Source organism: Carcharodon carcharias, chromosome 5 (genome assembly GCF_017639515.1).
Source record: "Carcharodon carcharias isolate sCarCar2 chromosome 5, sCarCar2.pri, whole genome shotgun sequence".
In the NCBI taxonomy this organism is placed as follows: Eukaryota; Metazoa; Chordata; class Chondrichthyes; order Lamniformes; family Lamnidae; genus Carcharodon; species Carcharodon carcharias.
The window spans coordinates 171,393,735-171,415,803 of record NC_054471.1 but is presented as its reverse complement, the minus strand read 5'-3'; the positions used below and the strand labels follow the sequence as shown (position 1 = coordinate 171,415,803).

Sequence of the window (22,069 nt, the reverse complement as noted above, 5' to 3'; positions counted from 1 at the left end):
GATGCACCATCACTTGCCTTCCAACCACCAGCACAGAAAACAATGCCCTGGGCAATTTAGATAATGTGTTTGAGAGATTTACACAAGATACTACAGTTAATTGAATTCCTTCAACCAGCATGAAATCTGATACTTAACAACCAAAGACTTAATAATCATTGCTACCATAAAATGAACTTAGCGCACAAGTGGGTGGAAGAAGCGCAAGTGCAAAAGGGTAGCCTAGGAAAAAGGAGGAGTTGGTGGTATAGTGGTATTGCCGCCATACTGGTAATCCAGAAACCCAGGTTTGAATTCTGCCAAGGCAGGATAAAAATCTAGTATTAAAAGTCTGATGATGACCATGAAGCCATCATCAATTGTCGTAAAAACCCATCTGGTTCATTAATGTCCTTTCCAAAATCCCCTGTCCTTACCCTGGTCTGGCCTACATGTGACTCCAGACTCTCAGCAATGTGGTTCACTTTCAAATGGCAATTAGGTATGAGCAATGGCACCCACATCCCATGAACGAATAAGTTAAAAAAAACCTGAGGGCAAATTTAGGTCTTAAGCAGACTGTAGGTGCCCCAGACTGGTAAAGGAAAATGTGTACAGGTGATAGATGAATGTGTCAGAACCTTTGCCAAAGGTTTATCACAACATGGGTAATTGTACAGTGCAGGACTGCCCTACTAGCATGCAACATGTGTGCAGTACTGGCGCATGGCATCATCTCAATATAAGCTGCAGCTGGACCTTGTCAAGTGTCACGCACCAGTATCAGTATCTTTCAGACTCACCTCTCTGTCACCTTGGAACAGTTGGAGACCAAATAGATAGAAATTTCCATCAGATCATAGATTCCCACAGATCAGTGGAAGTACAAATCTGCAACCCAATAGCAGAGGCTGTTATAGAATGAGACTGGAACTTGCTGCCCTCTCCATCAGGACAACAGCATATCTGCTCCCTCGCCACTCCCTCAACCTACATCCTACCCGGTACCATAAACACCAGTTGACCCTGACTTCCTCAGCAACCAATTTGCAGCTTAGCCTGAGCTCCAAGTTGCCAACCATGAGGATGCCAAGAATCCTTTTCCTAGCTGCAGCTGCACCACCTCCCATGCTAAGGAATCACCTTGCAGGAGCACTATCAGGTGACTATCAATGTTGCTCTTTGAGCATTTTTGTTTACCAGAGGTCCCCAGAAAGACTGGGACAGATGTGGGGGAGCAGAGATTGTTCAGCTGAAATGCTCATCAATGAGCTGCTGTCAAAGCTCTTACTGAGGAATATATTGGACTCCTCCATTTCTTCACCATCCTCAAGGCCATCAGATAGTGTCTCTGACATTGCTGGCCATCAGATAGTGTCTCTGACATTGCTGGAGGTTTTTGTCCAGTGGTGGCTCCTTGTGCTCTCCCAATGTAAGAAAAGTTGTGCAGTGTACATCAGAATAATAACACACAGGACACTCATTCTGCATCATGTCGAAGGAAGACACGAAGCAGCAGAGTCATTGCTTGCGGACTCAATTGTCTTTTAGACGTGGGTTCTGTATGACCTGTGGATGTGATTATAGACAACTGTCAGTTATTGAGGGAATTCTTGCGCCCAGTGTCTAAGGGATCGCTGATGTGGGTGAAGGGGCATAGGGAGGGGGACATGGACGATTGCTGCATTTATAATTTAAAAAAAATGTTTCTTTTCCCACCTATTTTTAAATTTATTTCGATCTATTGTTTTATCTCCACCTTTTAGCCCATTTCGATCCCCTTCCCCCCCACCACACCAGGGCAATCTGTACCTTGCTCGTCCTGCTTGCTACTCTTAATGTTACCATTAGCACATTCCATAGATAATATCACCACCATCAACACCTCTTTGTCCTTTTGTCTATGACATCTTTGGCAATCTCTTCTTTGCCTCCACCTATCACTGGCCCTCTACCCAGCTCTACATGTCCCACCCCCCTCTACTAGTTTATATTTCACTTCATTTCCCTAATTCCTCAGTTCTGATGAAGAGCTATACGGACTCGAAACGTCAACTGTGTTCCTCCCCGCAGATGCTGTCAGACCTGCTGAGTTTTTCCAGCTATTCCTGTTTTTCTTACAACTACATTGATGGAGGGAGACAACCCTCTACAAGATGCACCATCACTTGCCTTCCAACCACCAGCACAGAAAACAATGCCCTGGGCAATTTAGATAATGTGTTTGAGAGGTTTACACAAGATACTACAGTTAATTGAATTCCTTCAACCAGCATGAAATCTGATATTTAACAACCAAAGACTTAACAATCATTGCTACCATAAAATGAACTTAGCGCACAAGTGGGTGGAAGAAGTGCAAGTGCAAAAGGGTAGCCTAGGAAAAATGGGGAGTTGGTGGCACAGATGTGCCTGACACACTGCTTGCGATTATATAGCAGTTGTGCATTAATGGGATGGAAGCCCTTATGGTGCATGAGAGCAGTGGGCTTGTCTGATGGTGCCCGCAGGATAACATTGTTGCAGTCAATGAGGCTCTGCACTTGAGGTTACCCTAAAATCTGTAGGAACCACAGAGTCCGATCCTGCAGTTGTTAGTTGTCCATGGCGAGCGTGATGAAAGTGTTAGCAAACATAGCAATTAGTCACCTGCTTAATGCAAGCATGAACTGCACATGTTACAGGTATCCAAACTGTTCCAGTACAGCTACAACACTGGCATCTACCTGGCAATGTGGAAAATTGCCCAATGTGAAAATGTCCTGCCTATAAAAAGCAGGACAAATCCAGCCTGGTCAATCTATGCCACATCAGTCTACTCTCAATCACCAGCAAAGTGATGGAAGGGATCATCGACAGTGCTATCAAGCGGCACATACTCAGCAATAACCTGCTCAGTGTTGTTCAGTTTGGGTTCCGTCAGGACCACTCAGCGCCTGCCCACATTATAACCTTGACCCAAACATGGACAAAAGAGCCGAACTCAAAAGGTGAAGTGAGAGTGACTGCGCTTGACATCAAGGCAGAGTTGACTAAGTGTGGCATAAAGGAGCCTTAGCAAAACTAAAGTCAATGGGAATCAGGGGAAAAACTCTACACTGTAGAATGTGTGTCATATGTAGCACAGAGGAAGATGGCTGTGGTTGTTAGAGGTCAATCATCTCAGTTCCAGGACAATGCTGCTGGAGTTCCTCAGGGTAGTGTCCTAGGCCCAACCATCTTCAGCTGCTTCATCAATGACCTTCCTTCCATCATAAACTCATAAGTGGGGAGGTTTGCTGATGATTGCACAATGCTCAGCAACATTCGCAACTTCTCAGATACTGAAGCAGTCCATGTCCAAATGCAGCAAGACCTGGACAACATTCAGGCTTGGACTGATAAGTGGCAAGTAACATTCGTGCCACACAAATTCTAGGCAATGACCATCTCCAAGAAGAGAGAATCTAACAATCTCCTCTTGACATCCAATGGCATTACCATTGCAGAATCCTCCCCTATCAACATCCTGGGGGTTACCATTGACCAGAAACTGAACTGGACCAGCCATATAAGGCACAAATCAGAAGTGTGATGGAATAGTCTCTACTTGCCTGGGTGAGTACAGCTGCAACAACACTCAAGAAGCTTGACACCATCCAGGACAAAGCAGCCCACACCTTATACATTCACTCCCTCCATCACCAACGCACAGTGGCAGCAGTGTGTTACATCTACAAGATGCACTGCAGGAACTTACCAAGGCTAATTCGACAGAACCTTCCAAATCCACGACCTCTAATACCAGAAAGACTAGGGCAGCAGATACGTGGGAACACCACCACCTGCAAGATCCCTTCCAAGCCAAACACCATCCTTACTTGGAACTGTGTCACTGTTCCTTCATTGTTGCTGGATCAAAATCCTGGAACGCCCTTCTTAACAGCATTGTGGATGTACCATGGACTGCAGCAGTTCAAAGCAGCCCGCCACCACCTTCTCAAGGACAATTAGAGATGGGCAATAAATACTGGCCTAGCCAAAGACGCCCACATTTCGTGAATGAATAAACAACTTTTTTAAAACCTGTTGCAGGCTGGAAGGTGCCAGAGACAAAGAAGTTAAAGGCTGCAGTGACCTTGACTGAAACAAATAATGCAATACCAGCTTTAGATGTGGGTAGCAGGTCTTGTTGCAAGGGGCGAGATAACTGTAATGGTCTCCCTCAAGCAGCAAAATCTCCTTCTACACTGCTCCTCAGAATTGCAGTTATGTAGTCCTGAACCTAAAGTCTTTATTGTGAGAATAAGGATTCCTATGAGTTTGCCTCCTTCTAACTGGTCCACCTGCAGTTACAGATCTGTTTGCTCCTTCCTCCTGTTTCTGCTGATCGTCTTCTCCCAGCTTGAGCGCAACTGCCAGAAGGATTCCCATGTATTGGAAAAAGTGCATTGGTCAAAGCATCTTAAGAATTCAGCAAGTTGTACAGCTACTATTTACTTTAAAATCATTTAACAACTGAGCTCTTATAATCCTGCAGCGAAATGTCTCCCAATCAGTTGCAGCATTTTCTATGAGAATAGGTGAGTATTACTTTAAGTAGCACCTCCCACTCTGTACCGCCAATGGTTTGTGGTGGGTTAAGGAAGTTGTGCTGACAGCATTGAACTGATTGACGTAAAAGTGATATCAATGCCAGTTAACCCCTATTAATAAATACTTCACCTTTAAATAAAGCCTTACAATCTGAAGTAATTGATGCATGGTAGTTAGATCATATATTTGAACAACAGCTTTAAGGGCAGGAAATGGCTGAACTTCAAGGACCTATTCTAGCTATAAGTAAGCAGCACAGCACAGCCAGAATATCTACAAAAAAGGTGTCTGCAGATACCCTTCATCAATCATGGCTGGCAACAGCAAATCTATAAAGGAGGGTAAGCCATGAAAAAATAAATAACATTTTATAAAAGCTTGAAAATTTCTGCTTTTTTAAATTCTGTTGCATCCAGTTTTTGCCTTTACCCTTCCCTTCCCTCCTCTCTTCCTTTCATCAAAGTGTTGACTCCTGTGTGAATGTGAGTCAACAAGTACTGAGCATTTGTTACTCAAGTGGTCATTCTTCATGACTAAGTTCAGGTAGTAAAGCTCCAACTTGCTGCAGCTCTGCCCACTGTGTTGATGGCATGTGGCAGATGCAAATTGGAATATATGGCTCCCTGTAAAAATGAAAGGACATGGAATTGTCCATAGTATTTTGACCTGCATTAGAAATTGGTTGGAAGATAGAAGACAGAAAATGGGAAATAAAGGGTAAATACTCTACTGGGTTGTGACTAGTGGTCTTTCCCAGAGATCTGTTCTGGGTGCTCAACTTTTCACCATACTTAACAATAATTTGAATGAAGGAATAGGGAATTGTATATCCAAGTTTGTAGATTGACACTAAGTTAGATGAGTCAGTAAGTGTGCAGGTAGGAACAGGAAGATGCAAAGATACAGTGGCAGATTAATGAACAGGCAAAACTATATCAAATCGAGTTCAACATGTGCAAGTGTGAGGTTTAGATGCAAGAAACATAAATTGGAATATTTTCTAAATGGTGCAAAAGAGGAGCAAAGAGCTTGGTTGTCTAATACACAAATCAGTGAAATCCAATAGGCAGGTACAAAAAGGCAACCAAAAATGCTAATGTATTGTTGACTTTATTGGGCTTTAGGTCTAAGTATCATGGGATATGGAGCAATGGTGGAAAAATGGAGTTGAGATGAAGATCAGCAATGATCTAACTTAATGGCTTAACATTCTCAAGGGGCTGAATGGCCTCTTGTTCCTAAAGTTCTTATGCTCCAACTCGGCTTGTCTAAATTTCCAATGGGCAATTTTGGTAGAAATGGAGAGGCCTAATTGCAGGCATGCACAACCCAAATTATTGCAATTAAAATATGCATATCAGGTCCCTAGCAATTCTTATGAGTTTGGGCAAGGCTCCAATCCCTACCCTCTGTGCACTTCTTCCCCACTTGGCAGGGGAAAAGTCTGAGCTACCTCAGAGTATTTATTATCATTGTTTGATTGAACATCGAAACTATGTTGACAGTTATTACTGCAGTGCAAGTTGTAGCTAACCAAAGAGAGAGTATAGAAAACTATTTCATATTTCCTTAGTGCTGTGTGAATTGGAAGAGGGGGATCAATTCATGGAAATGCGATAGGCTGAAAATGGGCATCTGTACTAGTGAACCCCTAGTATAATTCTGGTGGAGAACTGCCAGAAAAGCCAAACATTCAGCCAGGATCCGGAGACACCAGATCCTCAGCCAAGGGCAAAGTTTCTGATATGACATTGTGGAGGGGGAGGGGTTGCCCTCCTTCTGCAGCTAAAAGACCATCCATCAGTGTAAGGGGAGAGCAGTCGTGGATTGGGATTCCCCAATTGTATCTTGGTGTAAATGAATGGATTTTGAGTGAATTAAAATCTCACTCCTAGGTCAGGATTTTCTATACTGTAGCCTTCAGTTGGAACCTGGCAGCAGGATGGTGTAGTTACACTCGGTCTCATATTTGTCTCACCTACAGGAGAAGATGCAAGGACTTTTGATGATGAAAGAAACAATTTTTTTTTAATAAACATCACAAGTGACCACTGACATAGGGTCCAGTGGGGATAGCATTTTTCCCCAATCCTGATCAGAAACCAATGCTGACCAGGCTTTTCCAGATTGAAAAAGCTTGGACAGCATTTCCAGCCTCTTCAGGTGGATGCCACAGATGCAGCCTCAGACTACCCTCGGAAACCCATAAACTTTGATGGGAATGGTAACAGAGGCTGTTTGTAGGCACATTCCAGCACTTACACCAGAATCCAACATCCTCATGGATTTTCCATGTCAACACCTTCAGGTACAAAGAAACTTCTGCACCTGTTATCACTCAGGAATCCACGTTTACAGACTATCTAGGTACTTCAGGTGGCACCTGTCTTCAGAGGCACTGCTTCACAAGAGAGGCTATGCCATCTGCTGCATATTGATCTATAGACAACATTAAGAAATGGGACAGCCCTCCCTGTAGCTGTCAAGATCACTGCAACATTAAGCTTCTATGCCAGAAAATCAATTTAGGCCATCTGCCAGATAAGCCTGTCAACAATTTATTCTTGTATTGTGGCTCAGTTGGTAACATTCTTGCCTTTTTGTCAGAACATTGTGGGTTCAAGTCCCACTGCAGAAACTTGAGGACAAAACTCAAGATTAGCACTTCAGTGCTATACTGTCAGGCATGCTGTCTTTGATTGAAATGTTAAACCAAGGCCCAGTATTTAAAAGAAGAGCAGAGGAGTTTTCCCGGGTGTTCTCGTCAATCTTTATCCCTCAATCAACATCACAAACGTAGATTATATGGCTGTTATCACACTGCTGTTTGTGGGAGTTTACTGTGCACAAATTGATTACTATTCTATCCAGTGGAAAGAGACATGAATTGAAAAGGACCAGAAGTTTTATCATCTGGTAGATTTCCCAAGAATGAGACAGATGAAACCCAAGTGAGTTAAGGGCCAACACATTAACTCCAATGCATACATCAAATGGAAGAGGTACCAGTCCATAGATGTGGTCATTTTAGACAACTGAAATGTTATCCTGCATGATAATACAGTTATCCAAGGAGCAGGTGTGATGCTTCATTCTGCAGTAGCCAATGATGGGTGTAAGAGAATAAATAGATGGGCTTGGGAGACCAGAGTTACTCTTTGTAGCCATGACTGATGTCTCCAATTAGAAACCCTCAAGTGGCAGATGAACATTGATATAACAAAGTCCATGCTTCCATCCCAAGTTGTGGAACACACCATAGGGGTGATGATTACATTGCTTGGATCATTCTGGCAAGTTGCTGCTTCAAAGTCCAGGCGATATTGTCAAGATCATCATCATCTGCTGCATGCTGCACATTTCACCCTTGGTTCAGCAGCAGCACCCATACTCCTGGGTCATGACTTGAAGACATAGGCCAGAATTTTGCCCTAGGTTGGCAGGTGGGTCCCACCAGCTTGGCGGCGGACAAACAGCCAAACTCCGCCGCCGAAGTGGACACCGCCGCCATTTTAAGTGGGCGGGCCAATTAAGGCCCGCCCGATGGGAAGCGCTATGTGCTTCCTGTGCAGGGGGTGGAGGGATTCCCCAACTGTCAAAGTGCACTCTTAAGAGCCGCACTGCTCCGAGACTAAGTGCTGTCTCAGGGAAAGCGCTGACAGTGCTTCAAAGTGTCAAAATAGAAAAATAAAAATAAAAAATTAACATGTCCCTCTCATGTGACAATGTCACATGATATGGGACATGTTAATGAATCTCAAAGTTTATTTAAGATTTTTAAAACGGACATGAAACCTCATCCCGCCAGTGGATGAGGTTTCATGTATTATCAGAAGCCCACTGGGGCTCCTGGCCTACCCGCCAGTCTTAAGGTTGGATGGGCAGGGCCTTTAATTACCTTAATTATCGTCAATGGCCTCAATTGGCCATTGACAGGTCAGCTGATTTCACTGTCCGCCCACCTTCCTGAATATTTAAATGGGCGGGATGACACCAGGGGTTCCTCCCGACATCATCCTGCGTCATTTTCCCCTCAGTGAGCAGGCCCTGCCCCCAAATCACCGACAGGAAAATTCAGGCCATAATCTAGGATGACACTTCAGCCAGAGGTACCATCCTTCAGACAAGACACTGTACCAAGATCCTAGCTACCTCCTCAGAGATGCAAAAGCTCCTGCAGCGTTATTTGAAGAACAGCAGGGGAGTTCTCCCTGTGTCATGACCATCATTTATCCCACAACTGACAGTGCTTCAAAGTGTCAAAATAGAAAAATAAAAATAAAAAATTGCCACCAAAAACGGATTAACAGGTCATTCTTTGCTGTTTGTATGACCTGCCTGTGCACAAAGCAGCAACGGTATTTGCTTACAAAACAACAGTAACCAAACTGAAAAATTAATGACTAGACTGGAAGCATTTTGAAGTGTTCTGAGGATGTAAGCAGCAGAGTGAGGTAGAGCTCCAATGGAATATAGTCTCACAGGGAGATAAGGAAGCAGAGGACTGCAGACGATGATCTGCAGGCAAAGATATTGATGCAGAAATCTGTTATCAACAACTACATTCAGTAATGAACTCCCCCTACCGCAAGACAACTGCGTTTGATATGAATGACCATACACTCTAGCCCCATAACATGTTTCCCATTCCCTGGGCTCAGATTGCACCCAAAACCCCCATCGCTGTAGCACTAATTCTTCTTCCATGACTCCAAACAACAACGAATAAATAAGATCTCACTACTGATTGCTCGGAAGAAGTAAATTGGGGAGGGGCACCTTAAATTTTCTAAAATGAAAAGTCAATAGGCGATTTTTATGAGTAATCAGAATGCTTTGTTCTGTTGGAAACAGGCTGAACAGGCACAGGATTAGTTTGATGGAAAAACTCATCATGACTCCAATGGTCTTTTCCTGTCCAGGGGTTGGAAACATAAGACCAAAACTGTGTAGGTTAGTACCCCTGCATAAGCTTAAGCTAATTACAAGATCATGAGCTAAATACACTGACCTATGTGTTTGGCTTGCATTAGAATTGCAGACAGGTCTCAAATCCTTGTTACACCAACAAAAGGGCCTTCTGCACATTCATAACAACAATATCAGGCATCCCAAAGTGCTTCACAATTGGGAATAAAAAAAGAGTGGAAGCCAAGTCACAGAGTAATAGATTAGCGGGGGTAACTGAAAGCATGGTCAAAATGGATTTGTGGAGGCATTTAATGTGTAGTGAGGTAAAATGTTTAGTTCCAGCCGATAGGGTCAAGGTGACTGAAGGCTCTGCTGTCAATGGTGGGCTGAATGGAGAGTGGATGCAGAAATCACCAAGGTTTCACAAGGTCCAGTTCACCTTCTGTCTTGGAAGCTGGTCTGCACGGATGCCCAATCTACTTTATTGCATAAAAACAGGCCCCTGAAACCCAGAGCCCAAATCAAAGTAAAATTAACTTGTACAAAATCAAAATAGTGCAGATGCTGGAAATCTAAAATTAAAACAGAAAATGCTGGAAATACTCAGCAGGTCTAACAGCATTTCAGGTCACAGGCCGAAAATAATAATTCTGTTTCTCTCTCCACAGATATTGCGAGACCTGCAGAGTATTTCCAACATTTTCTGTTTTTATTTCAGGTTTCCAACATCCGCAGGATTTTGCTTTTGTTTAAAGTTCTGGCCGACCTGAAACTTGAACTCCATTTCTCTCTCTACAGATATTACCAGCCTTCTAATATTTCCAGCATTTTCTGTTTTTATTTAAAACAAGCTAGGCGACCCGTCTAATGTCCAGGAAAAAGTAAAATAAATAAAATATTTTTATGAAGTAATAAACAGATATTCTCCCTACTGGCACATGGACTGAATGAGATAGGTAGTAAAGCTGAAAATCAGACCACAAAGATGTTTCTATGAAGAAATTTTTTGAAGCATTTCTTATACCAACAAATTTCATTCAATAACTCACCTTCTTTCATACAATTATTTTAATTAACAATTTTAATCCCTGGTATGAAACACAATATCTAAATTCACATAATTATTATACTTAAAAGCATTATTTGACAAAAGGTATTTCCTTTCAAAATGAATTTACTTTCATTTGTTTCACTTTACTTGGCTTGATTCTAGTTTAATTAGATTTAATCATCTCTACATCACACTCTAAATCCTGAGGATTAAAATCTATGTTGCAATCTAATTGCAATGTTTTTAATACTCTGAATATTAGTGTCAAAGGCAACATCTCTAATTTCACTCTACATTTTCAGTGTCACTGAATACAATTTCAATGTTTGTTGAAACATTAGATATTTCACGGTAGCTCACGTTAGAAGTTCTTCCTTCTTGAGCCAAAATAAAGAGATTTCTTGGTGATCCTTCTCAGCTGTTAGGCTTTCTGATGTTTTTCCAGAAGCATTTTGATTTTATTGTTGTTCCCATAAGAACATTCAGTGGGTCAGGTGGCTCGCTTAAGGGTGGCAATTGTACTTTACCATTTGCACAACACATTGAAGGTGTTCTTTTTCCGCTTTGTTGCGCCACGGGATTCACAAACCTCCGATCTACTGTCAATATCATATTCTGGGGTCTGACTCCTAATTAGGATGAGGATCATAAATGAAAGCTTTTAGACTTGGGGCGGGATTTTCCAGTCCTTCTCACCACAGAACCAAAAATTCCCACCCAAAGTCATTAGACCTTTTGCTGGTCTGTCAAATTTGCCCTCCCACCCACAACGATTGCCACGCATGCAGGGCTGGAAAATTTAGGCCTTGGTCTCTTTCTTGCAGCACTGGTTCTTCTTGCATTCTGTAGCTGTCTGTCAACATCTTGCTTTCTTCCTCTAGCCTCTTCATCTTCCTTTTTTCTAATTGTTGCCTGTCGCTTTCTGTCAGCTCTTTGCCTTTTTGCGTTAGTTTCATCATCTTCCCTGGCTCTGAATGCTGATTGACGCTGACCCTTACCAAGTAGTAACACGTAGCCAGCATTTATTGCCTACCCCTAGTTGCCCTTACAACTTACATGAAATAATTAAAATGAGAAAAAATTGAAGTCTGAAAGAAAGTCAGGGATTTATGATGTAAATTCATTCTATTCTTTCTTTGAATGAATGCTTAATGTTGGTTAAAGCATGTCTGAGTTATGGTGTCAGCAGAGACACAGTAGGCAGGGCCATGTGATTTCCTGCTAGGTGATCAAAGCCCCATCCCTCCCTTAAAGGTGGTGGTTAAATGTCAACTTCCTTATGAAATGCCCATTCGTCCAAGGTATCATCCCAACAAGTTTGGTTGAAATTGGCCCAAGGGCTGCTTGTAAACGGATCAAGAACCAGGGGACGCCGTTTTAAAATGTTTTGCAAAAGAAGCAAATGCAAGGTGAGAAAAAACTTTTTCACACAGCGAGTAGTTAGGATTTGGAATACACTGCCTGGAAGTGTGGTGGAGGCAAGTTCAATTGAGGCATTGGATGATTATTTAAATAGAAATAATGTGCAGGGTTATGGGGGAAAAAGCAGGAGATTGGCACTAAGTTAAAATGCTCGGAGAACCAGTGCAGACACAATGGGCTGAATGGCCTCCTTCTGCACCTAACAATTCTGTGATTCTGTGAGGACCTCAGAGGAGTTTGCCAACAAACAAATGAACAGGCACACATTTTGCTTATATTGAAAGCAGGGCTATTGTCTGGCACAGCAGCCTTAACAACATTTATTCCTTGATATTCTTGCTTGGGTGATTGAATTAATGAATAACAGGGTTTAATGAGGTCAATCTAAAACTATTCAGTTTGAAATTCTTCTGTTGCCCTGAGTCAGAAGGACAAGAATTTAAGCCTCACTCCAGAGACCTGAGCAAATATTCTCAGATGGTGCTTCACTTGAGGGAATGCTGCGCTGTTGAATGTGCCGTCTTTCAGATGAGACACCAAACCGAGGACCCTTCTGACCTCTCAGGTAGATGTAAAAGGTGCAATGTCTCTACCTCAACTCTCAACTAATATAACCAAAAAAAAAATCTGGCTATTTTTCTCACTAATGTTTGTGGGATCTTAATGTGTGAAAACTGGCTGCCTCATTTGTCTCTATTACAAAATGACTATGCTTCAAAAGAACTTAATTCACTTTAAGGTCCTTTGGATATCATGAGGTTCTGAAATACAATATATAAACACAAGTTTTTTCATTCTTTCTTCCAGGAGAATAAAAAGGCCAATGACTTCTCTAAATGAAATTAGCTACTGTAGGATAGACCAGGGATTAAACCAGGAACATTATGTCTTGTATGGTCTAGTTCTATATATGCTTTGCCTTTACACATAAAATAAAGATGCTAGTGATCCTGTTATGAGAATCAGCTTGGTGCAGCAGCAGGATTGCATTCAGCAGTCAAATAATCCTCCTTGCAGACAACAGTAAAGCGTAGTCTGGGTAATTTGGAGCTGCCAAACAACCGGATATGTGATGCCATCTTAAACAAGTGGAAATCTGCTACTGAGCACATGGCAACATATTTTCAAAGGGCTTTCAATAAATCTCAGAAGTTGTATTGTGAATTGGCACTCATTCCACCACCTTGCCTTCTTACCCTTTTGTCTCTGGATGCTGGAACACCTGCTATGTGGCTTATTTAGAGAAAACAAAGGCGGGCATTTATATGGTCACAAAAAGGACAAATGGAATCTAGAGGTATTCAGAAACAAGGAGGCAATGTTGAACTTGTACAAGGCCTTTGTTGAGTTGTACTTGAGAATATTCTGTGCATTTTGGGAAATCCTTGTTACAGAAAGGATATTAAATCATTGAAAACGGTGCAGTGTAGATTCAAAGTTACCAAGGATGAGGAGAGACTTGAGAATTTAGAGGGTTTTCAGTGGGGTTGAGGAGATTAATGGATGACTTGACAGAGGTGTTCAACAACTATGAGGGGGTCCTGATAGATTAACAGTCACAGATTAGAAAAATCCTATTACACTTCGAGTAGTTTGACTGTGAAATTCTCTGTTACAAACTGTTGTTGAAGCAGAGCCCATAAATTTTATAAAGGTATTAGCTGCTTGGAGAAAGGAGAAATATTAATGAGGATGATAAGATGCTGTCCAGTATTGGAGTGCATTCTCATGTTTGTTTTCAAATCCCTCCATGGCCTCGCACCTCCTTAGCTCTGTAACCTATCCCAGCCCTACATCCCTTCGAGATCTTATGTGGCTGAGTGTCAAATTTTATTTGATAACATTCCTGTGAAGTGTCTTGGATATTTTATTACATTAAAAGTGCTATATCAATGTAAGCTGTTGTAGTAGGAGAGTGGGATTAGACTAGGTGGCTCATGTGGATAAAAATACTAACACAAACGATGGGATGAATGGTCAATTTCTGTGCTGAAATGTTCTATGATTTAAACAGTAGTGATATCTTCACTGGCTACTTCAGCTACACAGGTCATAGGTGCAATAGGAACATCTCTCATGAGTGCTCTCACCGCTGTTAGAGTTATTGGGGCCCAAACTCCAAGATGCAACCATGGTCCTCTTCAATTCATTTGAAGAATAATTACAGACAACCATAATGGAATGATACTGAGACTCCATAGATTCCATTGCTTTATGCTCATACAGACCATTGGTAAGGATGATAAGATGCTGTCCAGTGTTGGCAAAGTGAAATAGCACAGCAACAATTTCAGGCATATTGTGATTACACTACTCTACATGAGTGATCAACGGCACTGCTCCAGAAAGCAATAAACGCACGGGATACATTAATACATGTGTAGCAGGATCAATCAAATGCAGGCCCCTATGTTTCTATCTTAACTAGTTAATTGAATGCTTCTTGAATTAAGGGTTAGTTCAAGGAAGAGAGGCAAAAAACATACTCAAAAAAAAACTTGACAGAAAGTCAGTGTTAATTTTTCAATGAGCTTAGAATATTGAATATCACATAAAATTGATTTTGATTGATATTGGAATCAGCTCAGCAATATAATGCGGGGTGTGGGTGGTGCCAATTATTGTTCTGTCGCCTTGGCAACTTATTAATAAATTAATAATTTTGTCTTCTGTTCCTGGAAAGAAGAGTTAGTTAACTGATCATCTTACACGTATCACTTAGTAGCTGATTGAACAGAGAATAGCGAATACCAGGACTCATTGCAAGGCTAATCAGGAGGGCTAGATAATGATAGAAGATACAAGAGCAAACCTCAAGTGGATTTAAGAACACTTCAACCCCAGTGTAATTTGCTTCTGTTTAGATCCTGAATGCATCCTGTGTCAGTTTTCCCTAGTGAGGATGATTCTGAGCTGATTGATGTTTCAATTGAACATGTAAAAATGGATGTGGCAATAGTCCTTAATAGAACTAAAGCCCTTGATGCAGATGAGGCATTTGTTCCAATGGTGCTCACACTAGGACCCTCAGAGAAATGCATGCTGTGTTATGTCAGCTGTTGACTCATATTATAGAATCAGAAACACACAGCACAGAAAAAGGCCATTCAGCCCTTTTGAATCCATGCCTGCTCTGATAAAGTTTTCTGATTAATCTTTCCCCATTCCCTGCTGATTTCTCATGTTTAAGTGAGTATCCAATTATCTTTTAGACATTACTAATGAATTAGCTTCTACTACCTTTCAGGTGGTGTATTCCAAATGATAACCACTTGCAGCATTAAAAAAAATCTCCTCTTCTCACCTCTGGTTCTTTCACCAATTACCTTAAATCCGGTTACTGATTTTTCTGTAGGTGGATCTTTAGTTGCTTGTTGAGGTCTGGCAGGAACTGGAAAGAGATAAGTGTGGCACCTATATTCAAAAAGGGATGTAAGTTAGAATCAGAAAATTATGGTCTCATTAGTTTCTCATAAGTTATAGGCAGGTTGCTAGAGGACATAATTAGAGAAATATTATATGAATAGCTTGAAATAACAGGTGTGATTAGGGAATCTCAGCATGGATTCTGGAAAAGGTGGTCCTATCTCATCAACTTGATTGACTTTGTAGATGCTACAAGGTTCACGGATGAGGGGATCCCCCCGCCAGTTAATGTGTATATGAACCTATGAAAGGCTGTTGATGAACGTTGGTGTTATAATTTTTCATTTTCCAAAATTACCATCTTGTGGCCTCTATTTGAGAGATTGTCAATTAGTGTCAAAGTAAGAACAGTTTCATCTTGTGGATGCAACTTGAGAGATCGAAAACATTGCTTTCCAGTCAAGGGAGGAAAAAAGTCTCAGGGTGCAATTATTCATTTAATTTCTGTCTTCAAGGAAAATGTTAAAAATGTGAGTTAAGGGTATTAAGAGATATGGAGCCAAGGCAGGTATATAGATTTGATTTAATCTGGTGACAGAACAGGCTCAAGAGACTGAATGGCCTGCTCCTACTCCTGTGAGGTTGTGAACATATACACTACAATCAAAGGTGGTGGCAGTTGCAGGTATCACTTGTTAAGTTTAAAGTTTTCCTTTGGTTAAAAAAAAAACAGAAGTTTTTGTGCAAACAAGATAGTTCACAGATCAGTTTGACAGTGAGCAAAATTACTTGCAGTATTCATTGAGGACATAAAGCCACTGCTGCAGAAGCTTCTTGTGCCCCTTGTGCTCAGTCCTTCTTATGAATTCAAAGCATCTGTAAAGATCTTTTCAGGGGCAATCTGAGCTAGAAGACAAAACAAAATCTGCAAATAGTACTGCAGAGGTACAAACACTTTGAATATCGATTCCATGGTATTTTAATCAGATTACAGACAAGTCAAAGCCTCATTATTAGTCTTTACAGAGACAAAAGTAAGTTACCATCCTGCCATCAGCACTGTTTATTAGCTGGTCGCTATTGTTGGTATATGGCACAACCTGATGGATTGTCCAATGTGGTAAATCACATTCTCCATTATATCGTTGCCAGGCAGGTGTGCCAAATTGGAAAAATCGCAGACAGGATAACAGAATAAATGAATACCAGCAAATCATTCCTTCTATCAAATTAATTTAAAATAATTTTGAAAATTGTGTTGTTGAGCTGTAAGACATTCTATTTTGCAGTAACACAGCTCCTAAGCCCCGCAGATATACTTTTGAAGACTGTGTATATATAGATTAAACAAAGGACAATTTGTGGTATGCAGTTTATTCCAGCCTAATAGTCTTGCTCATGTGTAGTACATAATTTATTTGTCATTTTCCCAATTGTACTTTGTTTATATAACTCTCAAAGAAAAAAATTCTATTTTCAACTACATTTTTATTTAAGCTTTCATTGCTATTTTTATTTTATTTTAAAGTGCAGCCCATTGAGTGAAATAACCAAAGCATCCACAATGGGTTCTTATTAGAGGAACTGTGCTGGGTGGGTGAAAAGTACTAAATGGGATGCCTCAGATAACTGTTTTGGAGCACAATACAAAAGCAAAATATTGTGGATGCTGGAAATCTGAAATAAAAACAGAAAATGCTGGAAATATTTAGCAAGTTAGGAAATATCTGTGGAGCCATTACCATTTTTAATTTGCCTCAATTACTTGGATTCAGAAACTCAAAGCAAATTAGTTAAATTTGCTGATAACAAAACAAAAACAGCAAGAGTTGAGACATGACAAATTCTACCAAAATAATTGGACAAAATATATAAGTAGGCAGAAATGTTGCCAATGCAATTTAATGCAGACAATTATAAACAGGAAAGAAAAATGGGAAACTCAAAATAGTTCATGAATGGTACTGAAGTAACTAAGGATACACTTGAAAGAGACATTGAAGTCTTAATCAATTCAATGCTCAATATGTTCATTTAATGCAGAGCAGTAACCAATAAAGTCAATAAAATACTGAACTTACACAGCCCAAACAGTGGGCTACTATTCAGAGGAAATTTTGATCAAATTGCCCAGTGCTCTGGCCAGACAACTGCTTGAATACTGGGTCCAACTGAGTCTAGGATTACATAGAATATAAGACACAGAAACATGCCATGCCATTCAGCCCAACCATCCATGCCAGTGTTTATGCTCCACTTGAACCTCCTCCCATCTTTTCTCACTAAAGCTATTATTGTAACCATCTATTCCCTTCTCCCTCATATGATTCTCTAATTTCCCCTTAAGCGCACCTATACTATTTGCTTCAACCACTCCCTATGGCAGTGAGTTCCACATTCTCAGCATTCTGTGTGTAAAGAAGTTTCTTCTGAATTCCCTATTGGATTTATTGGTGATTATTTTATATTGATTGCCTCTAGTTATGCTCTTGCCCACAAGAAGAAACATTCTTTCTCTATTCACTCAACCAAAACCTTTCATAATTTTAAAGACCTCTATTAGATCACCCCTCGGCCTTCTTTTTCAAGAGAGGAGATCCAGCCTGTCAATCCTTTCCTGATATGTATCCCCACGCATTTCTGGTATCATCTTTGTAAATCTTCCCTACACCCTCTCCAGTGCCTTTATATCTTTTTTATAATATGGTGACCAGAACTGCACACAATCCTCTAAAGTGTGGTCTAACCAAGGTTTAATACAGATTTAGTGACTACTAACACTTCTATCCCATCCTCATAGGTTTTCTCTGAAATGTCTCTAGCACTTGAATATTTCCTATGTTTCCCAGTGGCCAAAGTGTGGTCTGACCAGAATCCTTGAAAGGAAACATTCAAGGCCTGATCTCAGAGATTCATAGGACAGTTAATGTAGAAAGTAGATCCAGAGATTTGCTTTAAAATAAATTGTGTGACTAGGACAAAGTTCAAGCTAGCAAAAAGCAAATTTAGAATTAATATCAGGAAGGTTTCCTTCACACAAAGAATTATTGAATACTTGGAATTGAATTCAAGGTAGTATAAAGAGGCAAAAACCCAGCAATCATTTAAGAACCAACTAGGTGCTGTAAAGGTGTGAATTTAGAGTTTTTCTTAATGAACTAAAATGGATCATAGAAACATAGAAAATAAGAGGAGTAGGTCACTTGGCCCTTCGAACCTCCTCCACCATTCAATATGATCATGGCTGATCCTTTATCTCAACGTTGTAATCTTGCACTCTCCCCATACCCCTAGATGCCTTTAGAGTCCAGAAATCTGCTTATTTCCTTCTTAAATGTATTCACTGACTTGGCCTCCACAGCCTTCTGTGGGAGAGAATTCCATAGGTTCACCACCCTCTGAGTAAAGAAATTTCTCCTCATCTAGGTCCTAAATGGTCTACCCCACAGTCCTGAGACTGTGACCCCTTGTTCTAGATCCCCCAGCCAGAGGAAATATCCTCCCTGCATCCAGTCTATCCATCCCTGTCAGAATTTTATGTTCCAATGAGATCTCCTCTCGTTCTTCTAAACTCCAGTGAATACAGGCCTGATCGGCTCAATCTCTCCTCATACGACAATTTTGCCATTCCAGGAATCAGTCTGGTGAACTTTTGCTGTACTCCCTCTATGGCAAGTATATCCTTTCTTAGGTAAGGAGACCAAAACTGCACACAACACTCCAGGTGTGGTCTCACCAAGGCCCTGTACAGCTACAGTAAGACATCCTTGCTCCTGTACTCAAGTCCTCTCGCAATGAAGGCCAACATACCATTTGCTTTCTTAACTGCTTGCTGCACCTGCACGCTTGCTTTCAGTGATTGGTGTACAAGGACACCCAGGTACCTTTGTACATCAACATTTCCCAATCTATCACCATTTAAATAATACTCTGCCATACTGTTTTTCCTTCCAAAATGGATGACTTCACATTTATCCAAGTTATACTGCATCTGCCATGTATTTGCCCACTCACTCAAACTGTCTAGCTCACCTCTTAATACCCTCCTCATCGCTCACATTCCCACCAAGTTTTGTGTCATCAGCAAACTTGGAAATATTACATTTGGTTCCCTCATCCAAATTATTAATATATTGTGAATATATATTGTGATCCCTGCAGTATTCCATTAGTCACAGTCTGCCACTCTGAAAAGGACCCATTTATTCATACTCTGTTTCCTGTCTGCTAACCAATTTCCCATCCATGCCAATATCTTACCCCCAATCCCATGTGCTTTAATTTTGCACACTAACCTCTTGTGTGGGACTTTATCAAAAGCTTTCTGAAAATCCATATGCACCACACCCACTGGTTCTCCCTTATCTATTCTGCTAGTTACATTCTCAAAGTACTCCAGTAGGTTTGTCAAACATGATTTCCCTTTCATAAATCCATGTTGACTTTGCCTAATCCCATTGATTATTTTCTAAGTGTCCTGTTATCACATCCTTAAATGACCTCCCTCATTCTTAATGTTCTAAATTAAAAATAGAGCATAAGTTTTTATGCGGGGGGGGGGGGGGATAGAAAAAAGAGGGAAATAATTTTGGGTTTGTTTGTCTTAAAGCCTCAAGTAGTGTGGCTGATGGTTCCAATTGCTGAATTACAAAAGTACAATGTACTACCCATGCCCTGTAGTCAAAGGTGGGAAACAAGGTCCTTGGCAATCCACAGGTTCACATTTAAAATAGTCAAACTTCCTGGAGCCAGTGACTTCCAGGCCTGACACTTTGTGATAAAACGAGATTACTGGGCAGCTAATAGATTTAACAGTTCATTAAAGAATTAACAAATGCCAGAAAGAGGTATTAAATTTTGTACTCAAATTATAAAAGCAAATTCAGACCTGCTGTAAAAAGTTATATCTTATTTTAAAAAGGTATAAACAAGACAAAAGATTTAGTTTGCATGTTATCAGAAAACAATGGCCACCAACAAGAGCAGCGTTCTGGATGGATTAGAAGTCCATATCTCCTAGTTTTTACATTAAAAATGAGTTTGTAAAGAAAGGACTGCGTGCTCGCCCCTCAGTTTGCCAGCCAACTTTTCTTTGTTCAATTATATTAGCTTCGGATAGAGAAACATGAAAAACCCTTGAGTTTTCAATATTTTTAATTCCATCCATTAAATATGAATCTGATCATGTAGGCAAGCCACAATAAATAAAACCTGATGCAAACTGCGCAATCCTCCAAATATTCTGTCCAGACCCGGGCGTAAATACATAATGCAGATTTCCCAGCCATTGTGTAAAAGGAGTACAAATACAGGACAAAAGCAAAAAAACTGCAGATGCTGGAAATCCAAAACAAAAACAAAAATACCTGGAAAAAACTCTGCAGGTCTGACAGCATCTGCAGAGAGGAACACAGTTAATGTTTCGAGTCCGTATGACTCTTCAACAGAACAAAGGAAAAATAGAAAAGAGGTGAAATATAAACTGGTTTAAGGGAAGGGGGTGGGGCACGTAGAGCTGGATAGAGGGCCAATCATAGGTGCAGATTGCCAAAAGATGTCATAGACAAAAGGACAAAGAGGTGTTGAAGGTGGTGATATTATCTAAGGAATGTGATAATAGGTGACATTAAGGTTAGAAAGCAGGACCAGCAAGATACAGATAGCCCTAGTGGGGGTGGGGTGGGGTGAAGGAATCGAAATAGGCTAAAAGGCAGAGATAAAACAATGGAAGGAAATACATTTAAAAATAATGGAAATAGGTGGGAAAAGAAAAATCTTATATGAATTATTGGGAAAAAAAGGGGGTGGGGACGGAGGAGAGAGTTCATAATCTAAAATTGTTGAACTCACGTTCATTTTCCAGCAGCACAGAGCTACTTGTACCGATTAAATACCTTGGGCCAGGTTTCCACTGCGGGGTCAGAAAGCCGACACCCAGGTGAATTTGGGGTCCCGCTTCCCCCTGCGTTCTTCCTCGCAGCGCTATTTTTAAATTCAAATGGCAGGAGGTGAAGTCGGTGCACAATTAGTGGTTCTGAGCGCCTCCACGAGGTACGAGATAGATGCCTGTCTGCCTGGTGCTAATGGCAAAGACATGTTGAGGCTTGTTGCTGCCTTGCCGATGAGAGGAGGCAGCTCCCTCCGAAAGGGCCAGAAGCATCCACAGCGATATAAAAAAAAGGGGGACCATGCAGGCCTGATGACAGTAGAGCCCTGGAACTGGCGGACGGAGGTGCAGGAAAAATTTTAAAATCAAAGACAACGTGCACCGGACTCTCATTTCTCCGAATTAGAGGTTCAATATTGCAATCGCGAATGTGCCAATCCCTTAACAAGTTCATGAAGGATGTTCCCTCCCCGGCTGGTCCTATCAATATTCAAATCTGTTCCACTGGTGTCAAGATCCCGAGATGATTTTAATATCCCGCCCTCACCAGATCTCAACTCAGGTACCTTTTGAAAATCAAACCCCTGAGTATCTAGACATCAATCAGTGTCATTTTGTTTATTTGCTGTGTAAGTAAATCGCACTCTTTAACACTGTAGGTAATACTCAAGAGATACTATTATGCTGCCCCATACCAGGGCTTTATGCTCCAAACTAGACGCTCCAATATCGAATTCCATTTTTAGCCATTCAGATATAGCATTCTCCGAAGGGAGGAGTTACCTGTTTTGGCCAGCGGACATAAGAAAAGAGAAAATTGTTCATCCCCACAAAACTTAAGGACACCTTCAGGATCAACCCGCAATGCAGTTCGGATT

The 22,069-nt window shown here is 41.0% G+C and overlaps 1 protein-coding gene across 2 annotated transcripts in view; it reads right to left on the bottom strand.

Moving 5' to 3' along the window:
- Window positions 1-21,354, bottom strand: part of LOC121277612 (ribonucleoside-diphosphate reductase subunit M2) — a 34,562-nt gene extending 13,208 nt beyond the window's left edge. The window contains exons 1-2 of one of the 2 annotated variants that reach the window (XM_041187158.1): window positions 21,155-21,354; window positions 15,265-15,352 (exon numbers count right to left, since the gene is read on the bottom strand). The gene's annotated coding sequence lies outside the window, so the exon portion shown is untranslated. The remainder of the gene's footprint in view (window positions 1-15,264; window positions 15,353-21,154) is intronic. The other variant, XM_041187157.1, reaches the window with a different exon arrangement.
- Window positions 21,355-22,069: the final 715 nt, after the last annotated feature.